Raw genomic sequence first — 14,567 nt, 5'->3', positions numbered from 1 at the left:
TATATTTTTTTTTTTCTTTTAAATACCACCATTAACACCTATCATCGTCATCATCATTGAAACAGTTCGCGCCAAGCATCAGTCGGTGGCAGCCAAACAAACTGCCAGTTTTACTACTGCTGCAATATCCTTGCATTTACTAACATGTTTAAAGAATGGTTATTTTCATTATTTTTTTCGTTTTTTCTTTCATAATTATAATATTATGACTATGAATACTGCGGCAGCACCAGCTTTAGTGGAAGAAATAAATGGGTTAAATTGTCTGAATAATTACGATGGAGTGTTAAACGTACAAAAAACGACAACAAATTAAAATGCAACCAACAAAATGCTATAAATTATAAATGCGTACGAAAGTAAGTGCTGCAATGAAAACAATTACTTTTGTGAAATCGAAAATGAGTTATATAAATATGAATATAAGTGAATCCTGCGTTTTTAACTTTTACACTTAATAATTCCTTCCCAGTCACTATCCGAAAAAGTCCCATCTAGAACGATAATGATATTTGAACTAGAACTGAACTAGAACTGAACTAGAACTGAACTAGAACTGAACTAGAACTGAACTAGAACTGAACTAGAACTGAACTAGAACTGAACTAGAACTGAACTAGAACTGAACTAGAACTAGAACTGAACTAGAACTGAACTAGAACTGAACTAGAACTGAACTAGAACTGAACTAGAACTGAACTAGAACTGAACTAGAACTGAACTAGAACTGAACTAGAACTGAACTAGAATTGAACTAGAACTGAACTAGAACTGAACTAGAACTGAACTAGAACTGAACTAGAACTGAACTAGAACTGAACTAGAACTGAACTAGAACTGAACTAGAACTGAACTAGAACTGAACTAGAACTGAACTAGAACTGAACTAGAACTGAACTAGAACTGAACTAGAACTGAACTAGAACTGAACTAGAACTGAACTAGAACTGAACTAGAACTGAACTAGAACTGAACTAGAACTGAACTAGAACTGAACTAGAACTGAACTAGAACTGAACTAGAACTGAACTAGAACTGAACTAGAACTGAATTAAAACTGAACTAGATCTGAACTAGATCTGAACTAGAACTGAAGTAGAACTGCACTAGAACTGCACTAGAACTGAACTAGAACTGAACTAGAACTAAACTAGAACTGAACTAGAACTGAACTAGAACTGAACTAGAACTGAACTAGAACTGAACTAGAACTGAACTAGAACTGAACTAGAACTGAACTAGAACTAAACTAGAACTGCACTAGAACTGAACTAGAACTGAACTAGAACTGAACTAGAACTGAACTAGAACTGAACTAGAACTGAACTAGAACTGAACTAGAACTGAACTAGAACTGAACTAGAACTGAACTAGAACTGAACTAGAACTGAACTAGAACTGAACTAGAACTGAACTAGAACTGAACTAGAACTGAACTAGAACTGAACTAGAACTGAACTAGAAATGAACTAGAACTGAACTAGAACTGAACTAGAACTGAACTAGAACTGAACTAGAATTCAACTACAACTCAACTAGAACTGTACTAGAAACAGAATTTAGATCATGTCTTCGTTATTTATGAATTTATTTTAAAGATGATTAACTGAAAATTTAGGTTGAACTTACCCTAAACACTAAAGACTATTTGAACATTTTAAAGTTCCAAAATTCTTCTTAAAAGTACCCTTTTGTATAAGTACCATTTACTCAATTTGCTAATCTCTGTTGTAAACAGAAGAACAATGCTTGTATATGACTTACAGCCTTGAAGTTTACTTCTTAAAAGTAAACTCAGAAAATTAAAGATAGAATTTATTTTTCCCAAGAAAACATTAGAACAAAAGATGTGCAAAATATACATACTTCTTTATAGTTCATAAAGTATTTAACTGCTAAAATGGTTGTCCAGTGAACTAAGACTAAAAAGATATTAACTAAAAAGAATTAAGCTTAAAAACAAGTAAGAGTGTCACTTGCATGACAGACAGACAGACAGACAGACAGACAGACAGACAGACAGACAGACAGACGGACGGACGGACGGACAGACGGACATGGCTAGATCGTCTTAGAATTTAATGAGGACCCAGAATATATATACTTTTGTGGGTCTATGACCAATATTTCGATGTGTTACAAACGGAATGACAAAATCAATATACCCCCCATCTTTTTTGATGGTGGATAAGAAATTAAGACACAGGCTATTTACAGGCAAAATTCAATAACGTATAGAAATAATTGTTGGCAATTAAACTTCGATTTGCATAGTAAAGTTTTGCAATAGACAAAAATTCAAATAATTTGTTTAAGGATTTTTAAGTTGCTTTCTCCTTACATTAAATATTAATTTCATGTTTAAAACCCTCTTAACATTTACCTACATTCAAACCCTTTTTGAGGTTATAAAGTAAGTACTCTTATAAGCTTTATAAAATACATTTCATTTCACTACATTTAACAGCAGAAAAATTATTTTCAACCATAATCCAATCATCAACTTGTAAAATAATCAAGAAAATAAAACGAAACTTAATAAAAAGAAAAATAATTTTTAAACATTTCTAAGCTCTCAATGATAAAACTTAGTTGTGATTATTTAAAAAATACTTTCAACAATTTCATCTTCAGTAATTTTTCAACCTACACAGACAAACAATTTAAGTCGAAAAAATATTTACAACTAGTAGAGTATGAAAAACTCTTGCAAAAAAAACTGAAACTTTTTTTCAAAAAAAGCAGCCAACTGCCTCAAAGAAACATTGCTGTGCTAGTTTGTAAGTTTAGTTGGAATTGTAGAAGGTGGCTGGTGGGTTACAGCAACAACGACTGCATGAATAAATGATGATAACATATTTTCCTGCAGTTTAAAACAAATATAGTGGGGAACATAACATAACTAGAACAAAAGTAAAAGATTTGAGTATGATTATTACTTCAAAAAAAAACTCTGGATTTTGTACTTTTTTGAACTAAAAAGAATACTAAGTTCCAAAAGTTTTTTTCTTATTCTAATATTAGTGTTGGAAAGAAATGAAAAAATTAAAATTGCATAAACTTGAATGAGAATAAAACTTTTTTCTTAATTTTTTATTCAACAATTTTGTAATATGAACAAGAAAACGAAATATTTTGAGATTAAAAATAAGTAAATTATTATAAATATTATGAAACCCTACAGCAGTGATACTAATATTTATGTATAAATCAAATTATGAATCGATTCTTAACATTCTAATAGTTCATTCAAATGGCATGGGAATTCAACTATCAATTTTCGTAGGACTGGCAGAGTCCTTGACATATGCGTTATACCACTATGGTGGCGTAGGGTTTTATAAATATTACAACAAATCCCAATCAGTGTATTAAATTTGTATTGGTGGCATGTTTTAAGAAGTTGGCCTCGTATAAAATAATGAAAACCCTTAAGGTATGCTAAGAATAATATAAGAAAAACTAGTTACATGTTTTACATTACAATAAACTAAAATCACTCTCAATTCGTTAGTCTGGTCCTAGAGTCTAGACTATAGTCTAGTTTATAGACTAGTTTATAGTCTAGTCTATAGTCTAGTCTATAGTCTAGTCTATAGTCTAATCTATAGTCTAGTCTATAGTCTAGTCTATAGTCTAGTCTATAGTCTAATCTATAGTCTAGTCTATAGTCTATAGTCTAGTCTATAGTCTAGTCTATAGTCTAGTCTATAGTCTAGTCTATAGTCTAGTCTATAGTCTAGTCTATAGTCTAGTCTATAGTCTAGTCTATAGTCTAGTCTATATTCTAGTCTATATTCTAGGCTATAGCATAGTATATAGTCTAGTATATAGCCTAGTATATAGTCTAGTCTATAGTCTAGTCTATAGTCTAGTCTATAGTCTAGTCTATAGTCTAGTCTATAGTCTAGTCTATAGTCTAGTCTATAGTCTAGTCTATAGTCTAGTCTATAGTCTAGTCTAGTCTAGTCTATAGTCTAGTCTATAGTCTAGTCTATAGTCTAGTCTATAGTCTAGTCTATAGTCTAGTCTATAGTCTAGTCTATAGTCTAGTCTATAGTCTAGTCTATAGTCTAGTCTATAGTCTAGTCTATAGTCTAGTCTATAGTCTAGTCTATAGTCTAGTCTATAGTCTAGTCTATAGTCTAGTCTATAGTCTAGTCTATAGTCTAGTCTATAGTCTAGTCTATAGTCTAGTCTATAGTCTAGTCTATAGTCTAGTCTATAGTCTAGTCTATAGTCTAGTCTATAGTCTAGTCTATAGTCTAGTCTATAGTCTAGTCTATAGTCTAGTCTATAGTCTAGTCTATAGTCTAGTCTATAGTCTAGTCTATAGTCTAGTCTATAGTCTAGTCTATAGTCTAGTCTATAGTCTAGTCTATAGTCTAGTCTATAGTCTAGTCTATAGTCTAGTCTATAGTCTAGTCTATAGTCTAGTCTATAGTCTAGTCTATAGTCTAGTCTATAGTCTAGTCTATAGTCTAGTCTATAGTCTAGTCTATAGTCTAGTCTATAGTCTAGTCTATAGTCTAGTCTATAGTCTAGTCTATAGTCTAGTCTATAGTCTAGTCTATAGTCTAGTCTATAGTCTAGTCTATAGTCTAGTCTATAGTCTAGTCTATAGTCTAGTCTATAGTCTAGTCTATAGTCTAGTCTATAGTCTAGTCTATAGTCTAGTCTATAGTCTAGTCTATAGTCTAGTCTATAGTCTAGTCTATAGTCTAGTCTATAGTCTAGTCTATAGTCTAGTCTATAGTCTAGTCTATAGTCTAGTCTATAGTCTAGTCTATAGTCTAGTCTATAGTCTAGTCTATAGTCTAGTCTATAGTCTAGTCTATAGTCTAGTCTATAGTCTAGTCTATAGTCTAGTCTATAGTCTAGTCTATAGTCTAGTCTATAGTCTAGTCTATAGTCTAGTCTATAGTCTAGTCTATAGTCTAGTCTATAGTCTAGTCTATAGTCTAGTCTATAGTCTAGTCTATAGTCTAGTCTAGTCTAGTCTATAGTCTAGTCTATAGTCTAGTCTATAGTCTAGTCTATAGTCTCTAGTCTATAGTCTAGTCTATAGTCTAGTCCTATAGTCTAGTCTATAGTCTAGTCCTATAGTCTAGTCTATAGTCTAGTCTATAGTCCTAGTCTATAGTCTAGTCTATAGGCTAGTCTATAGTCTAGTCTATAGTCTAGTCTATAGTCTAGTCCTATAGTCTAGTCTATAGTCTAGTCTATAGTCTAGTCTATAGTCTAGTCTATAGTCTAGTCTATAGTCTAGTCTATAGTCTAGTCTAGAGTCTAGTCTATAGTCTAGTCTATAGTCTAGTCTATAGTCTAGTCTATAGTCTAGTCTATAGTCTAGTCTATTCTAGTCATAGTCCTATAGTCTAGTCTAGAGTCTAGTCTATTAGTCTAGGTCTATCGTCTAGTCTATAGTCTAGTCTATAGTCTAGTCTATAGTCTAGTCTATAGTCTAGTCTATAGTCTAGTCTATAGTCTAGTCTATAGTCTAGTCTATAGTCTAGTCTATAGTCTAGTCTATAGTCTAGTCTATAGTCTAGTCTATAGTCTAGTCCTATAGTCTAGTAGTCTATAGTCTAGTCTATAGTCTAGTCTATAGTCTAGTCTATAGTCTATCCATAGTCTAGTCTAGTCTAGTCTATAGTCCAGTACTACCGAATTTGAAAATAGAAAAAAAAACGCCATCATTGTTGCCTACGTCATTGTTAGTTTTCCTAATTCTTATCCTACTCTACTCAACTACTGAATTAATTTTCCTGCCACTAAAAAATATTTGTTATCTAGTTGGCCATTTAAAAGAAATCATTTCAACAACACCAATACCAAAATCAAGTTAAAAATACTGAAAAAAAATCTTGTAAATGTCAACGAGTAAATAGACACGTAGCGTAATAAACAATTTCGTAAAATTCAAAAGCTCAATCCTGAACAAGTGTACGAGTTAAAACGTAAAGAATGGGAAAAGAACAGGAAACTTTCCTTTAAAGGCTAAATGACCAGCAAGGGCAAACAACATAGATTTAAAGCTACTCAAACAAATAATTCGCTGTGGGAGCAGCCTGTCTATTATTATTTAATAGTATTTCTTCCACTTCATTTTATTCTTTGTTTATTTTTCTTCTTCTACGAACAACGGAAATGAACCTTTTCACCGGTTTTATAATGTACGTTAAACTTATTGTTGTTGTTGTTGTTGTGGTGGTGGTGTTAAACTTTTACTTTTCTGGTCTATCTTTTCAACTAACAAAAGGAGTAAATATATATATTTCGTTTCTTTTTTGGCCAAAAAGACGCCCACGGGTTATATTTTAAATAATATCCAGCCATTAAGTTGACATTGAGCTGAGAGCTGTAATAAATATTGTCATGGTAAATGTGTTATGAAAACAGATAAAATACATTAAACATCCTGTAGAATGTAACAGTTTAAATATACAAAACTTTAAGTGTTTCATAAATTTAGCAGTTCTGCTTCCACTGAAAGAAAAAGTAGGAAATGTAATTAAGATTTTTTTACAAGTTTTAGGAGTTTGGAAAATTATTGATTCTCTCTTCCCACTTTCATCAAGCCACTACAAAACCTGATTTTTTGAAATTGACTATAATTTAGTTATAGAGACTAGACTATAGAGTAAACTATATGTTAGACTGTAGACTTGACTATAGACTAGACTGTAGACTTGACTATAGACTAGACTAGACTATAGACTAGACTAGACTATAGACCAGACTAGACTATAGACTAGACTAGACTACTAGACTAGACTAGACTAGACTAGACTATAGACTAGACTAGACTATAGACTAGACTATAGACTAGACTATAGACTAGACTATAGACTAGACTATAGACTAGACTATAGACTAGACTATAGACTAGACTATAGACTAGACTATAGACTAGACTATAGACTAGACTATAGACTAGACTATAGACTAGACTATAGACTAGACTATAGACTAGACTATAGACTAGACTATAGACTAGACTATAGACTAGACTATAGACTAGACTATAGACTAGACTATAGACTAGACTATAGACTAGACTATAGACTAGACTATAGACTAGACTATAGACTAGACTATAGACTAGACTATAGACTAGACTATAGACTAGACTATAGACTAGACTATAGACTAGACTATAGACTAGACTATAGACTAGACTATAGACTAGACTATAGACTAGACTATAGACTAGACTATAGACTAGACTATAGACTAGACTATAGACTAGACTATAGACTAGACTATAGACTAGACTATAGACTAGACTATAGACTAGACTATAGACTAGACTATAGACTAGACTATAGACTAGACTATAGACTAGACTATAGGACTAGACTATAGACTAGACTATAGACTAGACTATAGACTAGACTATAGACTAGACTATAGACTAGACTATAGACTAGACTATAGACTAGACTATAGACTAGACTATAGACTAGACTATAGACTAGACTATAGACTAGACTATAGACTAGAGTATAGACTAGACTATAGACTAGAGTATAGACTAGACTATAGACTAGACTATAGACTAGACTAGACTAGACTAGACTATAGACTAGACTATAGACTAGACTATAGACTAGACTATAGACTAGACTATAGACTAGTTTACAATCTAGTATATACCCCTGATTACCATTTAATCTATTTATCAATATTTTCCATAAATCAGCCCATTCAGTAGCAACATCTTTGAAAAATCATAGCTGGTGTGGCACATATTATGGTCGATTACCCCAGACTGTTTATATATTTTCATTAAATTGTTTTTATTTAAAAGTAATCCTAAAGCTCGACAATAATTTATTATTTTCTATATTTATATATTTTTAAAAATGTTTTAAATTTATTGCTTATAGAAATGCTTCGCTATTGCCAAATAAGTCACTTTCATTTATTTTATTTAGTAAAAAATTCCAATATGTATGTATATATATTATTTCTTTAAAATTAAAAAAAAAATTGCTGGAATGGTTCTGACAGTCGATTCTTTTGTTCACTTGCATTTTTTATTGTATTGAGAGACACTACTCAATAGTGATTGGAAGAAATATAACCCTATGGGATATAATAAATTTAAATTCTAAAGAAAAACCTTATTTTATTTTTGTATATGTAGAGAATGATTTAATATTTTATTAAAAAACATGTCCCTAGGAGGTTGTAGTTTTTATTTGATATAAATGTTTAAATTAAATTTATTACTAAAATTTAAACACTTGAACTTGAGTTGTTTAACATAAAGGTATTTGTAGTTTAAACATATGTATTTATTTTTGTATTTATTAATTTGCATTTCATTTATTATTATGAAATAAAATTTCCATTAAAAAAAAAACTAAATACAATTGAACAATTTTAAAAGACTAGTTTACCCAACAAACTTATTTGTTAAAGATGTTAAAACTTTGATACTCTCTTTACTTAATGCAGATAGATATGTGAATATTAAAAAAAGAATAAGATTTTTTAAAGTGGTGTCAATATTTTTCCCAAAGTTGTATTTATAAACTTTGCTAAAGAATTTAATAGAAATCTATATAAAATATTTGCCATTATGTTTGCTGGGCTATAGTCCATATGTTCTAAAAATAAAAAGAAAACAAACGTATTGCACGTTGGCCAATGTTCTAGCTTGTCTGTTGATACGCATTTGTATATAAACATTTAAATCATTTTATTAAAAAAAAGCAAAAAATCACAACTAGAACACATTTTATTTTTAAGATAAAAGTATTTGTATAGCAACAGTATTAAAAAAAAATTTGTTATCATTGACCCAATTAAGACATACTTTTAAATTGTTTTATTTAGAAAGTTGAAATGTTTGCTCGGTTTTATTTGTATCAACTGTCACCGGTCAGTTAATAATAAAGAGTAATCTAATCTAATGTTTTTCATAACAAATCATTTGTTTTGATTTTGTTTACGTGAGTTTTAAAAAATAGTTTTTCTTTATAAAAAAAAAAACAACATAAATTTCTTAATATTTGGTTGAGAGAACTTGATTTTATTATTTACTTCAACCAACTTAAAAAGTATACAAAAAATTGTCTAGAAATCATTAGTGTTTAATATCTAAAAAGCTTTTGATTTTAAAAAATGCTAAAAATATCAATAGAATAAATTGTTTGTGGTTAAAACAACAATCTAAATGTTTTGGGTGTTAAAAATTGTTCGAAACATGTTTTACTTAAAAATTAGTTTGATTTATACATAAGTGTGTTGCTTAAGGAATTCATTTGTTTTGGAGTAAACATTTATTTTTTATTACAATTAGTCAAGAGTCTTGACTGTCATCTACTTCATGCTCATGACAATTGTTCAGTTTATATTATAGAATAATCTCGTATATAGCCTTGACTTTAGCCTAGTTATAGTATAGTTTATAGCTCGACTATATCATTGTCTGTATTTATTGCTATAATATAATATGTAGTCTCGGCTAAACCGGCTAGACTAGACTATACTTTAGACTACTCTATATACTAGACTATAGTCCATAAGCTCGATTATTCATTACTAATACAATTTGTAGTCTCGGCTACTCCATAGATTAGACTATAGAGTAGACTATAGTCTAGACTGTAGACTAGACTATAGACTAAACTATAGACTAGATTATAAATTTAACTATGTTCTAAACTATAGACTATATTATAGACTTCAGGATAAAATTTCAGGACTATAGACTACTCTATAGACTAAACTATATACAAGGCTATAGAATATACTATAGACAAGTCTATAGACTAGACTATATCCAAGGCTATAGACTAGACAATAGTCTAGAATTTATATACTAGACTAATCTAGTATGTAGTCTATAGACTAGACTGTAGACGCGACAAGAGACTATATCATACACGAGACTATACACTAGACCATAAAATAGAGCAAAAACTAGGCAACAATATAGCCTATAGTCAAGATGGACTATACATGACTAGACATGATTATAGACTACACTATAGCCAATACTTTATAGACATAACTATATACATGACCATAGAGCAATTTATTATCTAGAGTATAGCCTAAATTATAGACTAAACTAAAGCCTATACTATAAACAAAACTCTAACCTGGACTATAGACTAAATTATGATCATTATACGTTAGTAAATTGTGATTTACTTTAAATGAAAACTAAATGTTTCCGAAGAATCTTAATTGTTAATTGTTACAAATGAATTTTGTATTCAAAATTTAACTTACTATTTGGTGTAGAGTATAATAAACATTTATCACGTGACAATATGCATATTCTAAATACGTACATCAATGATTTCCAGAGATTAATGACCATTCAATTTTAAACAAAAATAAACAGAATTTCTCTTACTTCTCGTCTGAATTATGGCGTTATTCATTTCACCCTCAAGGACATTGTTAAAATTAAAGAAAATTCACATAGTAGTTGTTGAAATGTTATCGAATACACAATTATATTCAGCAAACGATTAAATTAATTCCGGCAACAAAATAGGCAACAGTCCAAAAGGATAAAATTTCAGAATTAAATGTTTCCAATTGTCAAAAGTTTAGTTCTTGGTTAAACACATGTCTTTATTTAGCTCCATAAAGATGAAATTTATTATTCATATTATTTATCAAAAGTAGGTATCACTAGATTCTAAAAATTTTAACACATTTTAAACACAAAATCACAGAATTTCATTTTCCCCGTAATCCTTATTTTATAAGCTTTTTTTTATTTGTTTAACAATAAACTTTCGAATTCCTCAAAATCATTTTTAACACTTTTTAATATTATGCTTAAGATTCTTTAACTTTTTCTTTCATATTTATTCTATAAACAGCTTCTTGTTTTGTTAATATGTATTCTGCAAGTGTTATAAAAGAACAAAAACAACAAAGTTTATACAACAATAAACATTGGCTGGCATATAGACAGACGACACACGTAATAAAGCTTTGGGCGGATTTTTCTAAAAGCTACGTTGATTTTGCAATGCTTCTTTTTTCGCTTCACCTGTGGACTTACCTTTTAGTTTATATACACATAATAGTCACATTTGTTTTTTGGATTATTTGTTATTAACTTTAGTTGTTTTTATTTAAAATAACGTTAAATGATTTACGACACGTACTTGGCTTTTCGTTTGTAAACAATTACAAATTATGTCATTTTTTTCAGAGTCAGCTGCCGGTAGTGTTATTAATTTAGCGTTTTTCTTTACACTTTAAGCGATTTAGTAAAAAATTTAACTGGGAAAAAAGATGTTTTGCTGCTAGCTTATATTATAGCGATTTGTTAAGGGCTGCCATTGTTGAAAAGGTGTTCAAATTTAGGGTTCTATAGTTCAAACGAAAAAGTTTTAGTTAAAAGTAGACTTTTCAACTCTCGATTTTTCGACTTTTTCATTTAATTAAAAGTCGACTTTTCGACTATAAGTATTTTATAAATAGTCGACTTTTCGACTTTTTCCGACTTTTTTCGAACTTTTTTGGACTTTTTTCGACTTTTTCCGACTTTTTTCGACTTTTTCCGACTTTTCGATTTTTTCGACTTTTTGACTATTTTCGACTTTTTTTTGACTTTTTTCGAGTTTTTCCGACTATTGTAGAGTTTTTGAATTTTTTTCCACTTTTTTTAAGATTATCGACTATTTTTGACTTGTTTCTACAATTTTTGAGTTTTCGACTTTTACGACTTTTCGACTTTTTTGGACTTTTTTCGACTTTCTTCGACTTTTTTCGACTTTATTCGACTTTTTCGACTTTTTTCGACTTTTATAACAAAGTCGACTTTTCGACTTTTTTTCGACAGACCATAGTCGAGTTATCGACTTCGACTTTTTTTGACAAAAAGTCGATTGTTCGATTATTCGAAAGATAGAACCCTAGTTCAAATATGTTTGTTAATCTTTTGTATTTATGTTATTTATATTAAAAATCTAATGTTATGGTTGTATAAATCGACTATAAAATAATCAAAGAATCGACTATTTGGAACTTTTTTGGAATTTTTTCCTAACAAAGTTGAAAAGTCGACTATATTATAAGAAAAAAGTGAAAATCGATTTTAAAAGTCAATAAAAAAAAGGAAAAAAATCTAAAAATCTAAAATTTTAACTTTAAATTAAGTTAAATAATTTTAATTTAATCGAAAAGTCGTCAAAAGTGAAAAAACCAAAAGTCGACTTTTCATAAAACACAAAATTCGTTTTTTTATTTAAATGACAATAGCAAGACAAACTCTTCTACTTTTAAAAATTAGAGTTAAGAGGGAGTGTTTGGAGTAGTCTATTTTATAAGATTTTTCTTTTTAATTTTAGTATAAATTTATTCTAAATTAAAAATAAAACAGTTTTTTAGAAATAACACCTTAAATTGTCATAAAACGAGGTTTTAGTGTATATTCTTATTTAGTAAAATGCTCCATCCTATGGATTGTCAAAGCTTTACATCTGATCGAAATTGAAAAACAATAACTTTAAACATATTTCCAAAACAATAAGTACAATTAAAAAACGCTATTGGCATAATAATTTTTACATCATTCAAAATGAACGAAACAACATCAAAAATATATGACGAGAAAAAGTTTTTCCTATGTTAATAATCTGGCAACTCTTTCAAATAAAAGCACATTTTTTTAAATTCTATCGAGGTCATGCGCAGTTGTCATCGATACACGCGGTATTTTTGATTTTCAAGGTTACCAAGTCCAGTATTATAAATTCTATGATTGCCAAAGTTTAGAAAATGTATGTAGAAATAATGTGAGAATTTTCATGGATATTTTAATTATTATGATTTTTATACTCCTCAGAAAATCCTAATAACTGACGGATCTAAATTTTCAATAACACAGATCAACAAATTTGTAACCCAGAGACGAAAGTATACTTTTCCGAATCTGTACACAAACTTTATGACACGATATCTAGAAAACCTGATGTGATGAATAAATTCTGCCGATTCTGTGCTGCTCAATATTTCAAAAATTTGTTTTTTTAAAACTCAATTTTAAAAAAACAATTAGGGAATCAATTATTTAAGAGATTTGCTGGTGTATCAGTTGTTTCTATAGAAAATCATATTTTTCTATAAAAAATATTAAGTATAAAAATTTTCTATACAAAGAAGTTATGCTTATATCAGATTTATCTACTAAAATTTATATGTATAACAGTTTAAGTAGTTTTATCTATAGAATCTTTGGCATATTAAATTTGTTTCTACCTAACATTGCTTCTAATAGTTTTTCTTAGAGAAAATGAAGAGCACTACAGTGCTTTTTTGTGTAGAAAATTGCTTGTCGAACACTTTATCTATAGAAAATTGAGCTTTTATTAGAATTTTCTTTTTGAAAATTATGTATAAAAGTTTTTTTCCATAAAATATTGATTATATAGGTAGATACCTATACGTTTTTTCTATTGAAACATTATTTTAAAACACATTTTATGTAAAAAATACTGCACATATGTTTCTCTATAAAAAATATTACTTTCTCTGTATAACATGACTTGTATAAAAGTTTGTCTATAGAAAATTGCTAGTATAAAATTCCTCTATAGAAATTATACCTATAACACTTTTTACTATAGACATTTGCAAGTATAACAGATTTTTCTATAGAAATTACTTTTTATAACAAATTTTCTTTAAAAAATTTTACGTTTTTTATAAAAATGTTTTTATCTAACTAAAAATCTAATACCCTCTATAGGGAAACTTTTGGCAAACATATTGTGGTACTGGTTCCCAATACTTTAGTGCTGGTATAAAGTTCTTCTATAGTAGTTTTTACTATAGAAATTTGATAGTATAGCAGATTTTTCTATAGAAATAACTTTTATAACAAATTTTCTTTAGAAAGTTGTACTTTTTTTATAAAAATAATGTTTTTCTCTAACAAGAAAACTAATACCGTCTATATCTCAATGATATTCAGATAACAACAAATAATAGGTATAATAACAATTTCTTACTATTAAGAGGAATAGGCTTTTGGTACTTATGATATCACAGGTGCTTAATGAGCGCACCTGTGATATCACAATATTACTTTTTCAAAAAACGTATGCAGTTCCAATATAATATGCAAAATTTTGTGAAATATGTAGAACGTTCTAATCTAAAAAACTGGCACTTTTGATAATAGAAGAATCCAGCAATACTTCTTCAAGGTAAATAAATTAAAAAAACAAACTGTCTCGAACCCGGCGTTTTGGGACAGAAGTTTTTCATTTCTCTATAATACTTCCTTATGAACTTTTAATAAGGTACTACCAGCCTAAGTACACCATGATTCTAGCCAATTTATAATTAGCTGGATTTGCGACCTTCGCATAAAACCAACTCTTCATAACAAAACTATCTAAAGCCAAGTTTTAAATATTGGAATATTATCATATTTTGACGTTTATACAAATTTTGGAAATATGTATGTACATATATCCAAAGTGTTTTAATTTCTTCCCATTTCCTATAAACTATGACCTATTCTGTCATTTATTGTTCTGCGCAACAACAAAAACTTGTTCAGTCAACTTATATAT

At 29.1% G+C, this 14,567-nt stretch overlaps 1 pseudogene; it reads right to left on the bottom strand.

The window, feature by feature from the left end:
• The window catches only part of LOC119612208, a 46,588-nt pseudogene extending 35,684 nt beyond the window's left edge, over window positions 1-10,904 (bottom strand).
• Between the last annotated feature and the right edge of the window lie 3,663 nt (window positions 10,905-14,567).

Source organism: Lucilia sericata, unplaced genomic scaffold (assembly GCF_015586225.1).
Source record: "Lucilia sericata isolate MDLA Ls3-8-SP2 unplaced genomic scaffold, ASM1558622v1 Contig001626F_arrow, whole genome shotgun sequence".
Lineage (NCBI taxonomy): Eukaryota > Metazoa > Arthropoda > Insecta > Diptera > Calliphoridae > Lucilia > Lucilia sericata.
Note: the sequence above shows the minus strand (reverse complement) of the source record. Positions and strands in the feature narration are given on the sequence as shown.